Genomic DNA, 16,443 nt, shown 5'->3' on the forward strand with positions numbered 1-16,443 from the left:
TGGTTTATCCTGAAATTTCAACAGTCAATCCTGCTTCCTTTTTCATACACGTTTAGTAGATATTTTCTATTGTATATTCAATGATTTCCATTCAGTCATGGGAATCACGGGAAGCAGCGTGGCTTAGTGGAGAGAGCACGGGCCTGGGAGTCCGAAGGACCTGGGTTCTAATCCCCACCCCGCCACTTGTCTGCCATGCGGCCTTGGGCAGATCACTTCACTTCCCTGGGCCTCAGTCAGCTATGCTGTAAGCATTGGTTGATAGTAGTCTCTACTTTCCAACAGCGTATGAGAATAATTCCTACGGCTCGACTGGCTTTCTCCTTTACCTTTCCCCCTGACTGCCTTCTTCCTTTTCACTGGAAAGTTCAGGAGCGGCTTCTATTGAATCTGTTGAAGGTGGATGGGGCGGGTCAAGGAATCGTCAAGCCTGGTCAGTTGTGTTTTTTTCCAGCGTATCATAGTTTTGGTTTCCCCTTAAATTGTTGTTTGTTCTGAGCATTGGCTACTCACCGTTCCCTTTCTTCCTCCCTCCCGTGCCAAATCACTTGTGTTCATATCTTGATATTTTATTAGTTCTTCCTAGCTAGAACTTTATTTAACGCTTGTCTTCCCTGCTTGTTTGTAAGCTGCTTGAGGGCAGGGATCATGTCTGTTAGTATGGTCAAGTGAAAAGATAGGGGACTTGGTTGTCAGGGGACTTGATTTTTTGGGTTTTTTTTAAATGGTATTGGTTAAGCACTTACTATGCCAGGTGCTGTACTAAGTGCTGGGATCGATACAAGTCTACGTGCTGAGCACTGTACTGAACACTTGGGAAGACGAGTTAGTAAACACAGTCCCTGTCTTCAAGGAGCTCACAGTCACGGTCTCTGCCCTCAAGTAGCTTACCGTCTAGAGGGGGAGACAGACATTAACATAAAGTAAGAAATTATGGCTAGATGCATATGTTCTGTGGGGCCGAGGTTGGGGTGAATAGCAAGTGTTTAAAGGGTGACACAGAAGGGAGCGGGAGAAGAAGAAATGATGGTTTAATTGGGGAAGGCCTCTTGGAGGAGATGTGCCTTCACTAAGGCTTCGATGGTGGGGAGAGGGATCGTCTGTCGGATGTGAAGAGGGAGGGCATTCTAGATCAGAGGCGGGACGTGGGCGAGAGGGCAGCGGTGGCGGTGAGATAGATGAGAACGAGGCATGGCGAGCAAGATGGCTCTAGGGGAGTGTGCAGGCTGGACTGTAGTAGGAGATCAACGCTCTGCACACAGTAAGTGCTCAATAAATATGATTGATTGAATGAATGAATGAATCAGCGAGATAGAGTAGGATGTGGGGGTGAGCTGATTAAGCTCGTGGCGTGCAGGGATTGTGTCAACCAATTCTTTCATTCAGTCGTATTTATTGAGCGCTTACTGTGTGCAGAGCACTGTACTGAGCGCTTGGGAAGTACAAGTCGGCAACATATAGAGACGGTCCCTACCCAGCAATGGGCTCACAGTCTAGAAGGGGGAGACAGACAACAAAACATGTAGACAGGTGTCAAAATCATCAGAACAAAAAGAATTAAAGAATTAAAGCTATATGCACTTATCTGTCTGATATGAAGAGGGAGGGCATTCCAGGCCAGAGGTAGGATGTGAGCGAGAGGTCGGCGGAAAGATAGATGACATCGAGGCACAGTGAGAAGGTTAGCATTAGAGGAGCAAAGTGCGTGGGCTGGGTTGGAGTAATAGAGTAGTGAGGTGAGGTAGGAGGGGGCAAGGTGATTGAGTGCTTTAAAGTCAATGGTGAGGAGTTTCTGTTTGGTGTGGAGGTGGATGGGCAACCACGGAGGTTCTTGAAGAGAGGGGAAACACGGACTGAATGTTTTATACTATTTAGAAACCTAGCAGCAAAGAAGACAGGTTGAAATATTTTGATTTCCAACAAAAAATCACTTTATTAGGCAAGAATCTGCTTTAACGTGCAACCCTAAACTAGCCACACAGTCAGGGTGCCTGGAAAGATTGCCATGGAGCAGTAAGGCGTGTTTCGGAATATAAATTCCCTAGATAAAAAAAAAAAAATCAATCAATCAGTGGTGCTGAATGAGTGCTTACAGTGTGCAGAGCATGGTACTAAGCGCTTGTAAAAGTACAATACGAGTTCCTAGATGCAAAGAACAAAAGTAGCTTACAGTCTTCAAGGGGAAACAGACATTAAAATAAATTCCGGCTAGGGGAAATAGTAAAGTGTAAGGATATTTACATGAGTGCTGTGGGACTAGAGTGAGTATCAAAGTACTCTGCTAACTCTGTTGTCTTGTACTCTCCTCTAGACTGTACACTCGTTGTGGGCACGGAATGTGTCTGTTTATTGCTGTACTGTACTCTCCCAAGTGCCTAGTACAGTGCTCTCCACACAGTAAACGCTCCAATAAGATTGAATGAATACTCCTCCAAAGCTGCTGTGTGACTTTGGGCAAGCCATTTCCCTTCTCTGTGCCTCAGTTCCCTCATCTGTAAAATGGGGATTGATTATTATTATTATTAATAGTAATAATAATAATAATGGTATTTGTTTAGTGCTTACTATGTGCCAAACACTGTTTAAGACTTGAGCCCCACATGGGACAGCCTGATTACCTTGTATCTACCCCAGCACTTAGTACAGTGTTTGGCACATAGTACGTGCTTAAAAAATACCATAATAATTATTACAGTGCTTTGCACATAGTAAGCGTTCAGTAAACTCCAATGATGAATGGATTAATAAGTACAGCGTATTGTACACTCCCAAGCACTTAGTACAGTGCCCTGTCCATGGTAAGTACTCAATAAATACCATTGGTTGTTGGGTGGTAAGGAATAATGCCCATGTTCTTCCCCTCTCACCTCAGGCTTTCCTACAGCTTCTAGAGACAAAGCTCATTTCAGGGGTCCTTTCAAGCCTCCCCTAAGCACCCATTGTGGCATTCAATATGTTTCTTCACTTTCATCATAATAATGGTGATAATGATGGTATTTGTTAAGCGCTTAATATGTGGCAAGCACTTTTCTGAGCGCCGGGGTAGATACAAGCTAATCAGGTTGGACACAGTCCCTGTCCCCCGTGGGGTTCATAGTCTCAATCCCTGTTTTACAGATGAGGTAACTGAGGCACAGAGAAGTGAAGTGACTTGCACGTGGTCACACAGCAGACCGTGGTGGAGCCGGGATAAGAACCCAGGTCCTTCAAACTCCCATGTCCATACTCTATCCACTAGGCCATAGGAGAAACAGAAGCCCTCAAAGGGCGTATGTTCGGCACCAATCGATCAAACCATCACTTGTATTTATTGAGCTCTTACTGTGTACAGAACACTATACTAAGCACTTGGGAGAGTCCAATACAACAGAGTTGGGAGACAAGTTCCCTGCCCACAACAAACTGACAGTCTAGAAGACGAGTTTATTCTCTAGAATGGGGAAAGTTATAGAGTCCTGTTCTCCTCGCATATGATTTGATCTCTAGACTGTAAGCTTGTTGTGGGCAGGGAAACACATCCACTAATTCTGTTGTATTGTCCTCTTCCAAGCGCTCAGTACAGTGCTCTGCACCTAGTAAGCAGTGTATCTCAGTGGAAAGAGCATGGGCTTGGGAGTCAGAGGTCATGGGCTCAAATCCTGGCTCTGCCACTTGTCAGCTGTGTGACTTTGGGCAAGTCACTTAACTTCTCTGTGCCTCAGTTACCTCATCTGTAAAACGGGGATTAAGACTGTGAGCCCCACGTGGGACAACCTGATCACCTTGTATCCTCCCCAGCGCTTAGAAGTGCTTTGCACGTAGTAAGCGCTTAACAAATACCAAAATTATTATTATTATTATAGTAAGTGCTTAGTAAATGCCATTGATCGATCGATTGAAAGATCAGGCCAGTGTTTCCAAGCCAAAGGGAACTTGAGTTTCCCCTAGAGCTGCTGCAGAGTTACACGTTTTGTTGATTTGGCTCACAGGGTAAACCTCTTTGTCGGAAAGAAGCCAAAGAAGCCGGGCTTAGAACTGGGCGATTCCTCGAGGAATGCAGTAAATAGTAGTTGATGAGCAGGAAGCTGTGCCCTTCTCTCGACCTCCTGTGCCTGGGGAGGGTCGAAGGTAGCGGGAACCACTCACTAGGTTTAGTGCAGAGATTGAACCCAGGACACCGAATCTCGACAGACCAAAATTCCCCAAGGACATGTTGCCAGATGAAGCCATACAAGCAGGTTGCTGTGGTTCGGGTGTGCGGGCAAACCAGAAAGTTGCTCACTGTGCTGGGTTTTTTTCCGCCGTGAACGAGAAGAGGACAGAAACGAGGCACCGAAGTGTGCGACGAAAGAAAGAACTGCCACGTGAGCTGGGGCGGTTTGCCGTAGGCGTGGTAGAGTATGTAGAGAAGCAGCGTGGCTCAGTGGAAAGAGCCCGGGCTTTGGAGTCAGAGGTCATGGGTTCAAATCCCAGCTCCGCCAATTGTCAGCTTTGTGACTTTAGGCAACTCACTTCACTTCTCTGGGCCTCAGTGACTTCATCTATCAAATGGGGATGAAGACTGTGAGCCCCCCAGGGGACAACCTGATCACCTTGTAACCTCCCCAGCACTTAGAACATTGCTTTGCACATAGTAAATGCTTAATAAATACCATAATTATTATTATTATTACAGGAGAGATGCATTTAGAGGAGAGGGCGGTGAGGAGGTTGGAAACGCCTAACGCCTGCACCGACTTGGTTGGGATTGTATCCACTTAAGAAATCAAGTTTCAGACTCCTCCTCTCTGTCCTTTCTGTTCCCCCCCAAATTACAGGATCGCTGCCTCTCAGAGAGGGGCAAGGAGTGAGTCTCCAGATAAGAAAAATCTGGAGGAGGCTTGCTCTCCTCGAGAAATCTGGAAACAACACAAACGTTCCCTTTTAAATTCTTTAGAGCATTTAGCGGGTGGGGGAAGAGGGGCAAATCTTTGGGTTTCATTTGCTGGTGACATTCCAGGCCAGAGGCGGGACTTGGGCTAGAGGTCGGCGGCGAGATTGAGGTACGGTGAGAAGGTTGCCATTAGAGGAGTAAAGCCTGCCGGCTGGGTTGTAGTAAGAGAGCAGCAAGGTGAGGTAGGAGGGGGCAAGGTGGTTGAGTGCTTTAAAACCAACAGTGAGGAGCTTCTGTTTGATGCGGTTTGTTTCTGTACATTCAATACAAACCAAAAATGGTTTTCGATTCCTCCCCCAAGGCCTGGGGCCTGAAAAAATAGCAAGGACCCAATATTCATAGTTTGGAGCCCAAACTGTTGTGTCCACTGGAGTAGTTAGTGTTTAAAAAAAAATAGAAGAGCCAAAAGGAAAGTGATACCAGACCACAGAATGCCATTGTTTCTGACAAAGGGCTGGTTTTTAATGCAATAGACTGTTTGGCAAAGGGGAAAGAGGGCTTTTCAGCTACAGAACTGAAATCTCTAAAAACTATTTTTGGGTGCAAGGAATTAAAGCAAGAAAGGACTTGATTTTCAGACTCTGAATTCATGGCAAATTCAAAATAGCTCCCAGCAAACCACCAAGAATTGGCACCACCATAGCGCCTGCTGTGTGCACATCTCATCTTTTCTCTCCTCTCTACCTTTTTTCTGCCTTTTTTCAGCTTTCCCCACCCCAGTTCTTGGCTTCCCTGCTAATTCCACTAATTCTGTTTTATTGTCCTCTCCCCAGTGCTTAATACAGTGCTCTACACATAGTAAATGCTCAATAAGTACGATTGACTGACTGACTGACTGACTGACTGACCGACCGACCTCTGGCTCCGCACCGCTACCTATCTGATCCAACCAGACAGAAGCAGCGTGGCTTAGTGGAAAGAGCCTGGGCTTGGGAGTCGGAGGTTGTGGGTTCTAATCCTGGCTCCGCCACTTGTCAGCTGTGTGACTTTGAGCAAGTCACTTCACTTCTCTGTGCCTCAGTTACCTCATCTGTAAAAGGGAAATTAAGACTGAGCCCTACGTGGCACAACCTGATTACCTTGTCTCTACCCCAGCACTTAGAACAGTGCTTGGCACATAGTAAGCACTTAACAAATACCTTCATCATCATCAACCATGCAACTTGTCTTGGACTGTGGGAGTCCAAGATCAGATCAGCCGCAAGGAGCCGGAAACAGAATGTGCCTTCGCCCGGGTTTGGCATCAAAATCCAAATGAGGATCCTGACGTTCAGTAATTGAGAGCTTACAGCATAGCTAACTGAGGCCCAGGGAAGTGAAGTGACTTACCTAAGGCACACAGCAGACAAGTGGCAGAGTCAGGATTAGTTCTCTGGGGGAATGCTAGAGGATAAGGGTCTGGACAGAAGTGCTGTGGGGGCCAGGCCTTCTTCCAAGCCTCCACAACGTGGCCTGGTGGATGGAGCCTGGGCATCAGGAGGGCCTGGGTTCTAATCCCGGCTCTGCCACTTGTTCGCTGGGTGATCTTGGGCAAGTCGCTTCACTTGTCTGGGGCTCAGTTCCCTCATCTCTACAGTGGGGATGAAGACCGTGAGCCCCATGTAGGACAGGGACGGATTAGCTTGTAATCGCTTAGTACAGTGCCTGGCATATGGTGGGTGCTTAACAAAAAAAGGCAGTCAGGCCTGGTCTCTGGCAGCCAAACAGCCCCAGCCACTTGGCAACACCCTGCTAGTGTTTGACATCAATGCCAACCCAAACACTGTATTTCTGCTTCTGGGTCATCTGATGAAATTAAAGGTTCTGCTTCTTGGAGTTTTTCTTCCCCCCTGGGGTTTTTTTTTGTGTGTGTGAAACGCTAACATGCCTGGTAATGGAGACGAGCATAGTCTTCACTTAAGGGCAGGGTAAAATTAGCCCTTGTTCTAATTTTAAAAGATGCAGAACAACTGGCAAGAGAAGGGAATGGCACGCCCAGCCAAGCGCAGTTATGGTGCTCCAGTGACTTCTTTCAGGGTGGCTGTCTGTTGCTGGAGGGAAAGCGAGAGGCGTTTCCTCAGGTGAAGGTTTTCTAGCACAGAGAACGTTGGGCGGAAGGAGACAGCAGAGTCCAAAGAAGCCTTCCCTGACTAAGCCCTCATTTCCCCTCCTCCCTTTCCCTCCTGTATCACCCTTGCTCTTGGTTCTGTCCCCTTGAAGCACTTGGTATTCACCCCACCCTGAACCCACAACGCTTGTCCTGTCCTGTGCTATTGCATCTGCCCCCTCGCTGATCTCCCTGCCTCCTGTCTCTCCCCACTCCAGTCCAGACTTCACACTGCTGCCCGGATTGCTTTTTCTACAAAAACGTTCAGCCTATGTCTTCCAAGTCCTCAAGACTCCTCTTGTCTTGTGCCCTTGAGTCATCTCTGACCCATAGCGACGCCATGGATGCATTTCTCCTAGAACACCCCACCTCCATCTGCAATCGTTCTGGTTAGTGGATCCAGAGAGTTTTCTTGGTAAAAATCTGGAAGTGATTTACCATTGCCTCCTCCTGTGCAGTAAACTTGAGTATCCACCCTCGACTCTGACCCATGCTGCTGCTGCCCAGCACAGGTGGCTTTTAACTTGTAGCAGATTGCCTTCCACTCATTAGCCACTGCCCAAGCTAGGAACGGAATGGGTCTGCCTCTGCTTGATTCTCCCTCCCATAGTCGAGACTGGTAGAGGACTGGAAACTCTCCAGGTGCGACCCTGAGTGGGGCAAGACTCCTCAGTGGTTGCCCATCCACAGACATGATCTCTACGTTCTTTATATTCATATATCTCCCCCGCCAGACTGTAAGCTCTTTATATTCATATGTCTCCCCCGCCAGACTGTAAGCTCTTTGTGGGCAGGAAATGTGCCTACCGGCTCTGTCGTATTATCCTCTCCCAAGCACTCAGTCTAGTGCTCTGTACACAGAAAGCACTCAATAAATAATAATAATATTACAATATATATAATATAATATATAATATAATATATTAATATATTATTATTATGGTATATTTGTGGGTTCTAATCCCAGCTCCGCCAATTGTCTGCTGTGTGACCTTGGGCAAGTCACTTAACTTCTCTATGCCTCAGTGCCCTCATCTGTAAAATGGGTATTGAGACTGTGAGCCCCATGTGGGACAGACTGTGTCCAACCTGGTTACCTTGTATCTACCCCAGCACTTAGAACAGTGCTTGGTACATAGTAAGCGATTAACAAATACCATAATAATAATAATAATAATACTCTAGAATCTCTTCAATCTATGCTCAGTTCAGCTCCAGGGTAGGGAGGGAAACTGGATTTAAAGGTCTCACTTCCCCACTCCTTTGAACTTCCCTATATTCAGAGAATGCTTGCTTGGAGGGATTGTAATTGCTCTATCCTGCAGAAGGACTTGGGGATTTAAAAGAACCCAACAATCATGTACAAATTACGGACCCAGGCAACTTGTCCAATGGATTTACCCTCTCCTCCGAGGCTCACAAAACAGTAAACAACACCAAAGAAGAAAACCTGAGATGAGATTTCTATATCCTGCCAGATCACAGTTTGGTCATTCTCTCCAGTTCTATTTCTGATTCATTCTCTCTGGAATATCAGTGACCCAGAACAGAAAATTCTCTTTCATTCCTTCAGTTGTATTTATTTTATTTTACTTTAATGGCATTTTTATTAAGCGCTTACTATGTGCAAAGCGCTGTTCTAAGTGCTGGGGAGGTTACAAGGTGATCAGGTTGTCCCACCTGGGGCTCACAGTTTTAATCCCCATTTTACAGATGAGGTAACTGAGGCCCAGAGAAGTTAAGTACTTGTCCAAAGTCACACAGCGTGACAATTGGCATAGTCAGGATTTGAACCTATGACCTCTGACTCCAAAGCCCGTGCTCTTTCCACTGAGCCATGCTGCTTCTTGAGTGCTTACTGTGTGCAGAGCACTGTACTAAGCGCTCTACTTTGCACTGTACTAAGTTGGAATCTCTTGTGATACAATTTGTGCAAGTGCCCCATCTTGTCTGGGGTGTGGATTTTGCCACACACTCAAGAAATACCATTGATTTGATTAATTGATTGGGTTACGACAAAGACGAAAAAGGTCCTTTGGGTGTCTACCACCTGACCTAGCAGCGTGACTTAGTGGGCAGAAGCGCAGGCCTGGGAGTCAGAAGGACCTGGGTTCTAATCGCGGCTCCGCCACGCATCTGCTCTGTGACCTTGGTGAGTCACTAAGCTCAGTGCGGACAGGGAATGTCACTGTTTATTGTTGTATTGTCCTTTCCAAGTGCTTAATACAGTGCTCTGCACACAGTAAGTGCTCAGTAAATAGTCGAATGAATGAACTTCACTAATCTGGGCCTCAGTTACCTCATCTGGAAAAGGGGGTTAAGACTTTGAGCCCTATGTAGGACAGGGATTGGGTCCAACCCATTTAACTTGTAACTACCCCAGCACTTAGTACAGTGCCTGGTGCATTGGAAGCACTTAACAAATACCACAGTTATTATTATTAATAATAATTAGCCCTGAACCGGAGGGACCAAGCCCTTTTTTTCTGCATCTCAGTTGTCAACCTCCCGCTGTACTGTCACTCGCCCTGCTGACCTCACCATGAACTTTCAATTCCCTTGCTCCCAACTGCCATTCCCATTCCTCACCTTCCCCTTCCCCTCTCCCACCCAGCTTTTTCCCTCTCTCTCCCCTACCAAGACCCCTCCCCCTCACCCCCTACCAAGGATCCCTCTGTACCAGCTCCAATCCTCCCCTCCTCCCTCCCTCCCCTCCTCCCTGCCCCCACCCCATCCCAGTTCTCCTTTCCCATCACCACCCCACTTCCCACTCTCCCCGCCTAGGCCCCTGCCAACTCATCCCAATCCAAACCCTCCCCACCCCTCGCAGCCTTCCCCCTCCCTCCCCTCCCTCGACAGCTACTGCCAAGTGTGGCCTCTGGAGCCCCCTGCTCCATTTTAAGTAAGATCCCTTTCATCCTGGACCTATTCCTTTCCAGCTCTCTACTCCTCCTCGCCCTAACTGAAACATGGTTCTCTCCGGACGGCATGGTCTCTTCTGCTGCTCTCTCCAGTGGAGGCCTCTTCTTCTCCCACTCCCCCAGACTCACCGGAAAAAGGAGGAGGTGTCGGTTTCCTTCTCGCCCCCCAATGTCGCTTTCGCACTATCCCTCCTCCCCCTTCCCTTTCCTTCCCTTCCTTTGAAGCCCACATTTTTCGCCTCTACCACCCCCTCCAGATTCTTGTAGCCGTCATCTACCGCTCCCTCAGCCCCACCTCCAACTTCTTTAACGATTTTGACCCCTTCCTCACCTTCCTTCTCTCCTTTTCCATGCCCACTCTGATCCTCGGAGACTTCAACATCCACATGGATGTCCCTGATGACTCCTCTGCCGCCCGCCTTCCATCTCTCCTTGATGCTGCCAACCTCTTGCTCCACCCCACCTCGCCCACTCACCAATTTGGTCATACCCTCGACCTCATCATCTCCTACTGCTGCACTGTGTCCACCCTCACCAACTCTGAAATCCCTGTCTCTGATCATAATCTTCTTACCTGCCTCCTCACTCACACTCCTTTCCCCTGTAAATCCATATTACTCCCTCACAGAGATCTCTGCTCTCTTGACCCCATCCATCTTTCTGAGCGCCTCACACCCCACCTCGCCTCCCTCTCCTCTCTACCCAGTCTTGATGATCAGATTACTGCTTTCAACTCTACCCTTTCTACTCAGCTAGACTCACTTGCTCCCCTTTCCCTTCGCTGCTCTTGTACCACTTACCCACAGCCCTGGATCACTGTCACTGTCCGGCTCCTTCGCTCTTATGCTCGAGCTGCCGAACGCTGCTGGCGAAAGTCTAAACACCATGCCAACCTCGTTCACTTCAAGTTTATCCTTTCCTGCCTTAACTCAGCCCTCTCCTCTGCCAGACAAAACTATTTCTCCTCCCTTATTGACACCCATGCCCATCATCCCCGTCAGCTCTTCCGTACATTCAACTCCCTTCTCAGGCCCCCGGTTCCTCCCCCTCCTCCTTCCCTCACCCCCAACGGTCTGGCCTCCTACTTCATTAATAAAATTAAATCCATCAGGCCCGACCTCCCCAAAGTCACTCCCCCCACTTCTCCAACCCCCTGGCTTTCAACACTCTCTGCTACTCTCCCATCCTTCCCAGCCGTATCCTCAGAGGAGCTCTCCTCCCTCCTCTCAAGTGCTACTCCAGCCACCTGTGCTACTGACCCCATTCCCTCTCATCTCATGAAATCTCTCACTCCATCCCTTTTCCCCTCGTTAACTTCCATCTTCAACCGCTCACTCTCCACTGGTTCCTTCCCCTCTGCCTTCAAACATGCCCATGTCTCTCCCAACCTAAAAAAAACCCTCTCTTGACCCCACCTCACCTTCTAGTTATCGCCCCTACCATTCCTTTCCAAACTCCTTGAACGAGTCGTCTACACGCGCTGCCTCGAATTCCTCAACACCAACTCTCTCCTCGACCCCCTCCAGTCTGGCTTCCGTCCCCTACATTCCACGGAAACTGCCCTCTCAAAGGTCACCAATGACCTCCTGCTTGCCGAATCCAGCGGCTCATACTCTATCCTAATCCTCCTCGACCTCTCAGCTGCCTTCGACACTGTGGACCACCCCCTTCTCCTCAACACGCTATCTGACCTTGGCTTCACAGACTCCGTCCTCTCCCGGTTCTCCTCTTATCTCTCCGGTCGTTCATTCTCAGTCGCTTTTGCAGGCTCCTCCTCCCCCTCCCATCCCTTTACTGTGGGGGTTCCCCAAGGTTCAGTTCTTGGTCCCCTTCTGTTCTCGATCTACACTCACTCCCTTGGTGACCTCATTCGCTCCCACGGCTTCAACTATCATCTCTACGCTGATGACACCCAGATCTACATCTCTGCCCCTGCTCTCACCCCCTCCCCCAGGCTCGCATCTCCTCCTGCCTTCAGGACATCTCCAGCTGGATGTCTGCCCACCACCTAAAACTCAACACGTCCAAGACTGAACTCCTTGTCTTCCCTCCCAAACCCTGCCCTCTCCCTGACTTTCCCATCACTGTTAACGGCACTACCATCCTTCCCGTCTCACAAGCCCGCAACCTTGGTGTCATCCTCGACTCCGCTCTCTCATTCACCCCTCACATCCAACCCGTCACCCTCCACTTCTCTGCCGCTAATCAGTCAATCAATCAATCGTATTTATTGAGCGCTTACTGTGTGCAGAGCACTGTACTAAGCGCTTGGGAAGTACAAGATGGCAACATATAGAAACAGTCCCTACCCAACAGTGGGCTCACAGTCTAGAAGGGGGAGACAGAGAACAAAACCAAACATACTAACAAAATAAAATAAATAGAATAGATATGTACAAGTAAAATAAATAGAGTAATAAATATGTACAAACATATATACATATATACAGGTGCTGTGGGGAAGGGAAGGAGGTAAGATGGGGGGATGGAGAGGGGGACAAGGGGGAGAGGAAGGAAGAGGGTCAGTCTGGGAAGGCCTCCTGGAGAAGGTGAGCTCTCAGTAGGGCCTTGAAGGGAGGAAGAGAGCTAGCTTGGCAGATGGGCATAGGGAGGGCATTCCAGGCCCGGGGGATGACGTGGGCCGGGGGTTGATGGCGGGACAGGCGAGAACGAGGCACGGTGAGGAGATTAGTGGCAGAGGAGCGGAGGGTGCGGGCTGGGCTGTAGAAGGAGAGAAGGGAGGTGAGGTAGGATGGGGCGAGGTGATGGACAGCCATGAAGCCCAGGCTGAGGAGTTTCTGCCTGATGCGCAGATTGACTGGTAGCCACTGGAGATTTTTGAGGAGGGGAGTAACATGCCCAGAGCGTTTCTGGACAAAGACAATCCGGGCAGTGGCGTGAAGTATGGATTGAAGTGGGGAGAGACATGAGGATGGGAGATCAGAGAGAAGGCTGATACAGTAGTCCAGACGGGATAGGATGAGAGCTTGAATGAGCAGGGTAGCGGTTTGGATGGAGAGGAAAGGGCGGATCTTGGCAATGTTGCGGAGCTGAGACAGGCAGGTTTTGGTCACGGCTTGGATGTGAGGGGTGAATGAGAGAGCGGAGTCGAGGATGACACCAAGGTTGCGGGCTTGTGATACGGGAAGGATGGTAGTGCCGTCAACAGTGATGGGAAAGTCAGGGAGAGGGTAGGGTTTGGGAGGGAAGACAAGGAGTTCAGTCTTGGACATGTTGAGTTTTAGGTGGCGGGCAGACATCCAGATGGAGATGTCCTGAAGGCAGGAGGAGATGCTAATCTCCTCACCGTGCCTTGTTCTCGCCTGTCCCGCTGTCGACCCCTGGCCCACATCATCCCCCTGGCCTGGAATGCCCTCCCTCCCCACATCCGCCAAGCTAGCTCTCTTCCTCCCTTCAAGGCCCTACTGGAGAGCTCACCTCCTCCAGGAGGCCTTCCCAGACTGAGCCCCCTCCTTCTTCTCCCCCTTGTCCCCCCTCCATCCCCACCGTCTTACCTCCTTCCCTTCCCCACAACACCTGTATATATGTATATACGTTTGTACATATTTATTACTCTATTTTACTTGTACACATCTATTCTATTTATTTTATTTTGTTAGTATGTTTGGTTTTGTTCTTTGTCTCCCCCTTCTAGACTGTGGGCCCACTGTTGGGTAGGGACTGTCTCTATATGTTGCCAACTTGTACTTCCCAAGCACTTAGTACAGTGCTCTGCACACAGTAAGCGCTCAATAAATACGATTGATTGAATGATTGGGGTGTTCAAACATTTTCTTTTAAAGTCACATTCCCATTCCACCTATGGGTCAAATTCAGAGAGCTTTTCTTGAGGTTTTTTTTTTATTTTCAACCGAAGAAACACAGTAGCGCCTAAGGTAGCATCTAAAGATGGACAGCTCGGTTTTGAGTGGTTTTAAGTGGACAGCAGCTTTTAGAGGAAGAGGGTTATATGGTGTATCTAGAGATTTTTCTCGAGTGAGAGTATGGCACTCCACACCAAGTAGGCACTTGGGCACATTTTCTTTTTTAATGGTATTTGTTAAGTGCTTAGTATGTGTCAAGCACTGTTGGAGGTGTTGGGGTGTACAAGTTAAGGATGAGCTAATTTTGAAGGGCTCTTTAAAGGTTTTCTTTTTTTCCCCCTTCTTGTGAAGCTAACTGTTGCCTCTTCACTCAGTGTTGGAAAATGGTTTGTTGTGTCGCTGGAGCCAGAAGCAGCCTGGCTTAGTGGAAAGAGTCTGGGCTTGGGAGTCAGAGGACGGGGATTCTAATCCTGCCTCCGCCACTTGTCTGCTGTGTGACCTTGGGCAAGCCACTTAACTTCTCTGTGCCTCAGTTACCTCATCTGGAAAATGGGGATGAAGACTCTGAGCCCCACGTGGGACAACCTGATTACTTTGTATCTACCCCAGTGCCTAGAACAGTGCTTGGCACATAGTAAGTGCTTAACAAATACCATTATTATTATTATTTTTCAACCCTGAAATTGCCCTGCCCTCCTCTTTCTCTTTCTCTCTTTCTTCCTTTCTCTCTCTCTCTCTCTCTCTCTCCCTCCCTCCTCCCTCTCCATTTCTCTCTATCTCTCACCCCCTCTGTCTCTCCTCCAGTTTCTCTCTCTTTTTCGCCCACCCCTTTCTTTCTCTCCCTCCCTCCCTCTCTAGAGCACAGGGCTGGGAGTCAGAAGAAACTGGGTTCCAGTCCTGGCTCTGCCACTTGCCTGAGGGGTGACCTTGGGCAAGTCACTTCACTTCTCTGGGCTTCAGTGACCTCCTCAGTAAAATGGGGATTAAGACTGTGAGCCCCATATGAGACAGGGACTGTGTCCAACCCAATTTGCCTGTAGCCACCCCAGCACTTAGTATAGTGCCTGGCACATAGTAAGTGCTTAACAAATACCACAGTTATCATTATTATCATTATTATAATCTTGATCTGTCTTTCCCCTTAGATTATAAACTCCGGGAGGGCAGGGAATGTGCGTCTTGCTACTGGGTTACTCTCCCAAATTCTAGCACTCGGTGGCTTCTCAATCCATGCATTTGGTTGATTGATGGTGTAGATCAGGCATGCTAGGTTCTGATCCTGGCTCCCACTTGCCTGCTGTGTGACCTTGGGCAAGTCACTTAACTTCTCAGTGTCTCAGTTTCCTCATCGACAAAATAGGGATTCAATACCTCTTCTCTGGCCCATTTAGATCTTGAGGTCCAGGTGGGACAGGGACCATGTCCAACCTAATTATTGTGTATCTACAACAGTATTTAGTACAGTGCTAATCGATGCTATTTATTGAGTGCTTATTGTGTGCAGAGCACTGTACTAAGCTATTAGGAGAGGACGATATGGTAGAGTTGGTAGACACGTTCCCTGCCCACAAGGAACCTACAGTCTCGAGTCTACTTAGAGTCTACAGTGAAGCAGTGTTGCCTAGTGGATAGATCCCGGGCCTGGGTGTCCAAAGACCTGGGTTCTAATTCTTGCTCTGCCACTTGTCTGCTGCGTGACCTTGGGCAACTCACTATACTTCTCTGGGCCTCGGTTACCTTATCTGTCAAACGGGGGTGAAGACTGTGAGCCCCATGTTGGACAGAGACTGTGTCCAATCCGATTTGCTTGTATCCACCCCAGCGCTAAGTGCAGTGCCTGGCATGTAGTGAGCACTTAACAAATACCATAAAACAAGCAGTCTATTATGTACCAAGCGGTGCAGTCTAGCGCTTGGCTAATTGCACTTCATATGTACTGTTATTATTATTATTATTAGAGAAGCAGTGTGGCTTAGTGGAAAGAGCCCGGGCTTGGGTGTCAGAGTTCATGGGTTCAAATCCTGGCTCTGCCACTTGTCTTCTGTGTGACTTTGGGCAAATCACTTAACTTCTCTGTGCCTGTTACTTCATCTGGGAAATGGGGATAAGACTGTGAGCCCGACTTGGGACAACCTGATTCCCTTGTATGTACCCCAGCATTTAGAATAGTGCTTGGCACACAATGAGTGCTTAACAAATACCATTATTATTATTATTATTATTATTATTATTATTATTGTATTCAGGCAGGTGCTAGGTAGTGAGTGGCAATGACACCTAGGCAAACGCATGCTTTAAGATTTAATGATGATGTCTCACCCCCCTTCCCTCCCCCAAAAAAGTAAATGCTATAACAGAGGTCTTTGGGGAGATGACAGCATCAGCCTGGCAGGTGGCCATCGGGGAAGGATGACACATCTGGAAGACGAGGTGTTTGTTAGCACTTACTATGTGCCAGACACGCTTCTAAGCACTGAGGTAGATACAAGCTAATCGGGTTGGACGGAGTCCCTGTTCCTCCTAGGGCTCACAGTCTCAATCCTCGTTTTCCAGACGAAGGGACTGAGGCTCAGAGGAGTGAAGTGACTCGCTCGAGGTCACTGAGCAGACAAGTGGTGGAGCCGGGATGAGAACCCAGGTCCTTCTGACTCCCGGGCCTGGGATCTAGCCATTAGGCCAAGCTGCTTCTCTAAGTGGCCA

At 48.4% G+C, this 16,443-nt stretch overlaps 1 protein-coding gene and 1 non-coding gene across 2 annotated transcripts in view; one reads left to right on the plus strand and one right to left on the minus strand.

Moving 5' to 3' along the window:
- GOLM1 (golgi membrane protein 1) overlaps positions 1 to 16,443 on the plus strand; it is a 70,671-nt gene that overhangs the window by 24,814 nt on the left and 29,414 nt on the right. The window lies entirely within an intron of this gene.
- Positions 7,521 to 7,658, minus strand: LOC119948504. Its single transcript, XR_005456895.1, has one exon. It is a non-coding gene; the product is annotated as a small nucleolar RNA SNORA7 (small nucleolar RNA).

The sequence above is a fragment of the Tachyglossus aculeatus genome, chromosome X4 (genome assembly GCF_015852505.1).
Source record: "Tachyglossus aculeatus isolate mTacAcu1 chromosome X4, mTacAcu1.pri, whole genome shotgun sequence".
Classification (NCBI taxonomy): Eukaryota; Metazoa; Chordata; class Mammalia; order Monotremata; family Tachyglossidae; genus Tachyglossus; species Tachyglossus aculeatus.